Source organism: Bubalus kerabau, chromosome 10 (assembly GCF_029407905.1).
Source record: "Bubalus kerabau isolate K-KA32 ecotype Philippines breed swamp buffalo chromosome 10, PCC_UOA_SB_1v2, whole genome shotgun sequence".
Taxonomy (NCBI): Eukaryota; Metazoa; Chordata; class Mammalia; order Artiodactyla; family Bovidae; genus Bubalus; species Bubalus kerabau.
In genome coordinates, this window is record NC_073633.1 from 71,388,830 (window position 1) to 71,394,895 (window position 6,066).

Sequence of the window (6,066 nt, forward strand, 5' to 3'; positions counted from 1 at the left end):
TGATGATTTAAAATTCATGGTGTGAAACCTCAGTTACTTTTGCACAAACAATGAGCAGTTGAGAGAAGCCAGAGCATCTTTGGAAGTAGGGAGATGGAGTTAACACTGTTAAAAAAAAAAATACAAGAACTCTGGAGATCGACTTTCAGAGGATGAAACTGAGGCTATTGGAAGCGAAGGTTTCTCTCTAGTAAAAATAAGCAAGGAGCCTTTTCCCTCCTAACCTTAAGTACTATCTTCATAAAAAAGAGCTCTAGATATTTGGGATGGGGGTAGAAGGGAATGGGCAGTAAAGGAAAAGGGAGAAGGGCTGGGATTAATTATAGTTGTTTCCTTCAAAGAGTTGAGGTGAAGTGTAATAATGGTGCCAGGAGCTTTCTCCTCTGCCTCCTGGGGTGAATGTTGGGGGTCTGTTTAGTGACAGTGGTCAGATTTTCCCTGGCTGGCCGGCATGGACTACTTGTGTTAGAACTAGAGGACCAGGGCAAGCATTCCACACCAGCAGTCCTAGCATTCTGCATTCTTGGAAGGGACCATCACTGAACAGGAACGTGGCTGGCTTTGTTAGGTCTTATCTCCTCATCTGCAGTTGGAGGCTTTCCTTCCTTTTGCAGGTGCTCTCATTTCCTTCATTATTTGTTTATTAGAAAATCGTGTGGGCTTCCAAAGTCATTCTTATGCTAAGGAAGGTCGAATGTGATAACATATTTGTGTTGGCCAAGAGTGAGGACATAGCAAATACCGAAAGTCACATAATCATGAGTGTAACTGAAAGTGGTGCTTCACGTGTAAACAAAGCTCCCTGTCTCCCACAAGCAGGGGTCACCAAGGTCTCAAAAGCACAGAGAAGGCTGGTCCTATAAATCTGGTTGCTTGAGCACTGTGGCAACTATGGCTGGAGCTATTTCTAAGATTTAACTCAGGGATGCTACAGGTCAGACAGCCTTTCTCAAGCCGAAAAGAGTGCCTGAAAATGTTGAGGTTGAACCAAGCTTTCAGTGTGAGAAATAAGTTCTCCATTCGTTGACATCCCTGAAGCCTGTTGATATCCCTACAGCCTAGAGGAGAAGCGAAGTAAAACTTTGGTGGGCCTAAAAAGAACATACCTGACTCATGTCTCCAAAACTAAAGCAATGAGGAAGCAAACTAAGAAAGAAACCAATATTTCTGGCCCAAGCACTATTCAAACGGCTTTCTTAGTTCTCACACACCCTCTAGACAGAAGTCCACATTTCTTTGTAGGATCTTACATTGCTAAAACTCAAAATCTCAGTATGAACATTGTTTTGTTTTGTTTTTGTCATTACCTCACCAGCAAATCAAAAACTAAGTTTGAGCTAGTCATACGAAAATATTCCATTCTTGAAATTCTAACTTTATCTCTTGCCCCCAGTTCATTAAAGGTCATTCCTATGGGTACTATCTTGTATAACCTGCCTTGCTGTCAAATATATTTAATATAATAGTAAAGGTCACATAAAATATGTGTTATAATAAACAAAAGGAGAACAAAGAAAAATAACAAGGGAAAATAAGGAACAAGGCATAAATTTTAAGCAGGAAGGTGACCAGTGCACAAAGTACATACCATAAAGTTCCTCATGTCTGATAAGGGGCAACCACAACATATTTCAGAGCTTTCTTGCCACAAACAAGAGCAGGAGAAAGTGAATGGGTACACAGCTGAGGGTGTCCATGGGCTAAGAACAAACTGTTTCAGAGAAGCAATGTAGTAAGACCACAAGGAAATTTCTCCCAGGAAGCCTCAAATAACTAGATCCTTTGTAGTATTTCAAGCACTGTCCTGGATTCATTTTTTTCATCAGCCTTTTACTGAGCCCCTACTAAGTACCAGATTGCATGGGGATACAGAAATAAGTAAACAGACCGCTCTTGCCCTCGTGCAACTTAACATCTCCTAGGAGACAAATAACTTTCCCTGGTGATCACAGAAATTAATTATAAATACGACCTCAGCAAGAGCCACAAGGGAAGGGCAGCAGTGCTAAGAGAACATCTAAGAGAAACCGATTTCACAACATCCTTATGGTTAACTTAGCATTGGGTTTCATGGGACTGTTAAGAGTAACCAGTGTCTCACCTCACATGTTCAGTATGTTACCAAGAGAGAAAAACACAAAGTTTGTATTACGCAAGTCTCAAATTAAGTAGTATCCATGAAAGGCTTTGAAAACTACAAAGCACTATGTAAATATAAGGTATTTGAATGGGGGTGGGGGCAGGGAAGGAATACTCCTAGTGGAGGAGTAATCTGAATAAGTAGAATAGCTAAATAAGTGTTCTGCTATAATTGTAGTAATCTAGAAAGTTTGATTCTAAATAAGTAGAATGATTGTATAAATGTTACCTAAGCAATGCAAATCAACCATAAATCAGCTTTTTTAAAATCACCTTGACTATGGATTAAAAAGTATGCCAGTACTTTTGCTACAATGTGGTTACAAAATAAATCAGCTTCTAATTTTTTTATTGTAAACTGATACATCAGTTCAATATATTTCTATTTTGTCACATAAATGAATCAAACATAATCAAAACTCATGCATACAATAGTTACATGATTTTACCATAAATATTCTTTGAACATTTTTTTCTCCATTTCATCTATCTTTCAATAACATAAAGTTGCAAGTGCCTTATAGTTTTTAGTGTCTTTTCAGAGACACTACTGAATTTATGCTTACAGCCATTCTGTAAGGCAGGTAAAGATGAAAACTGAGGCTCAGAAAGGTGAAGTGGCAAGTTCAAAGTAAATAGTAGTAAATTGTGAAATCATCATACCTGGTAGCTCAGACAGTAAAGAAACTGCCTGCAATGCAGGAGACCTGAGTTCAGTCCCTGGGTCAGGAAGATCCCCTAGAGAAGGGAATGGCAACCCACTCCAGTATTCTAGCCTGATAATCCTATGGACAGAGGAGCCTGGCAAGCTACATACAGTCCATGGCATTGCAGAGTCAGACACATCTGAGCGACTAACACTTTCACTTTCAAATAGTGAAATCAAAAAGCCTGAGGCTGATTGATCTTTAGGATGAGCGTCTTTCCACTGTACTACTCTGTAAATTGTCTACAAAACTGCCTGAAAAGGATGCTATAGACAAGAAAGTGGGCTTTCCAACAACTGGAGTAAAAGATGAAAGCAGAAACAATCGCTTCTGTGAAGACTTGACTGATGTCTAGTGTTAAGTACTTGGATCAGAATCCTTTCACAAAGAAGAAAGATTCGTCATTTCATTCTGCAGATTATGAGCTTTCTGGAGCAAGTTGTGCATCATCTCTTTTGCCCTAGGAGCTTCAACAGTTTACCCAGACCTTTCTCACACACAATTGAATATGTATCAGTAATTCAATCCCAGGCTCCTGTTCCTGGTAACAATGCATGATTTTTACCTCTGCACCAGATGAAACAGCCTCTTGCCTCCTGGCATCATTGTTTTTTCCTCTCCAGTAAAACTCCTTGGGGATACCTTTCACAATGATTCAAATGTGTGCGGAGTTGATCAAAGAATGAAAAAAAAGAAAAAGAGAGAGACTCAGCACAAAGAAACTCTTAGGCATGTATAAATCAGGGTCTGTTAGATAAGTGTTCTCCATCCATTTTGTTAAGGCTTTCATGTTTCATTATTTGTAAGCACAACCTGAAAAGAACAAGACAAAATCATGGAGGACCAAAAGACAAAAGGAACGAAAAGCAGTAGCTCCACTTCCCTTCCAGTCACATCTGCTCCCTCCGCCAGATTGGCAGTGAACTCAATGGACACTTCAAATCAGAAGGAAGTGGGACTGAAAGGTCCATGCTAGCAGAGGTGGAGGCCAAGTGGGCCTTGCCTGCCCAGCAAAGTTGATCCAGAGCTTAGCTACAGAAGTTCTCAGAGTCACAAATTTCAGAGCTGGTTTTTTTGTTTTTGTTTTCTTTTCTAGATGTGATGAAAGGACAGGGTCTAGAGAGAATTGGGGTGTTTTCATTTCCATTAATTCTACTGGTCACCAAGTATTTTTTTAATGATGTAAGAGGCACTGAGCTGGATGTCGAAGGGTAATCCTTAGAAACCAAAGGCATCATGTCTGTCCTTGCAGAAGGCAGAGCCTTGTACTTGAGCAACTGTCCTGAAATCTCAGAAGGGAGAGTCCAGAGGCCTTCTTGAGGGCCAAATGTTCTCAGAGGTGTCGAAGCTTATAGCTAATCACAAGCAATAATTGCAGCCACATGACATAATCTCCTCCTCCCTTTTTAAGTGTGTTTTACTATGGGATCCCAAGAAATTCTGGGGTTACTCCTGATAGAGTTTATAGAGGAAAAGAGAGTTTCTCTACCAGCCTTGCTGTATTTCTTTCCCTTTAACAGTGGGTTAAGGGTGTGGGTTGGAAAATGAGTCAGATCTGACTTTGAATTCCCATTCTGCTACTTTCTAACTGTGTAAATTTGGACAAGTTTCTTAACCTCTCCAAGAATTCTCTCTGTAAAATGCAGATAACAATCAAAAGAGCCATGGTTATGGAGAAGAAATGAGGTGATGCAAGTCAGCACCTAGCAGGGTCTACATTCAACTGATAAGATTGTTAGCATTGTCCTCCTCACATGCCGAGTACAGCCTCTGTTCTCTCACCTTCTGCTAAGACACGCTGAGGTTGCTTCCACTGAGTACAAATATAATATATGGCCCCTGCTAACCACTGGACTGATTCCTATTAGGTGATCATTTCAAAAGAACCCGTCATGCCTTTTAGAACAGTGCTGGAAAACCGATATTTTTCTTCAAAGAATCCTTGATACTTTACATCTTCTGCCCTCTCTACTATTGTGTTCTATCCAAAAACATGTTTTTCTACTGCCAGTGTGAGGCATGATTTTAGAATGCATTGTTATAATCATCTACCTGTAATAAGCCACTTTTACGTCTGCTGTTTCATGTGATCCTTACAACTATCCTCTGAAAGAGAGGCTTCTCAGGATACAGAGAGATTTAATGACTTGCCCCAAGTCACCAGCTGGCAAACAGCAGAGTGGGAATTGAACCCAGGTGACCCCAAATAGAGCTTTTTCACAGCTTGAGGAGTCAGTGATGGGCTTCTCAGATTCTTCATCTGCAGGAAGGGCTTCTGCAAACTCAATGCTCAAGTAAACCCTTGAGTCCTTAATGAACCCATTATAGAGTCCAGGTGTTGTCAGGACTGCTTATAACACAGCCCTGCTTCTCACCAGGAAGGCATCTCAGCAGAACATCACACTGTCCCCACCAACCCAGGTCCTGTCCACATGGAATGCCCTGAAGAGCCAAATAAACAGATTTAACTGACTTACATGTTTTCCTTGCCAAACATTATAAAATGAAGTAATGGGTAACCTGCACTAAGTCTGCTGGATTCTCAGACTTTCCTTTCTCCCCCTGAGGAATGGAAAATTATTTGAATGAGATGGGAAACCAGCTTTTCCTCTCTCTCTCTTTCAAAATTTCTCAAAACACATTACTATGCTACTGGAAGACATTCAATTCAACGAAGTCATTAAGTTAAATCATCTGCACACATTTTCTCAGTAAGATGAGTTTGCATGGTGGACTGATTTCATAGAACAGTTGCATGTAAACATCTCCAGGGAAAACCAGATGTCACTGACACATCAGTACCTAGTTAGTCCTACAAAGAGCATGGCACTGGTTCTGGACAGCATCTTTCCAGGAATCCTGTAACCCAGGGTGGAACTTCTCTCCGCATCCCAGCTGGTGGGCAGTTTTTTCCGCTCCTCCAGCAATGCGCTTTGCTCTCAGCTCTATAGCACTTAAAGCAGAGATGGCCGGTTAGGCCACCCAGGATTCTTCAGCTAAGATTTCTGGAAATCCAAGGCCTGAAACTCAGAGACCACAGGCCCCCTCAGGGAATGGGAGAATAAAACGCCTGGACCCACTGATTGTTCTAATACTTCACTCAGGGAGGTGGGCCAGGAGACCAGAGGGCCTGCTGGGAACAAAGTCCTATTAATTACGGGGGCCCCTGGAGGCACAGGCCTGAGGAGCCTTCGAAACAAAAGGAAGAAGGGATGAGAGG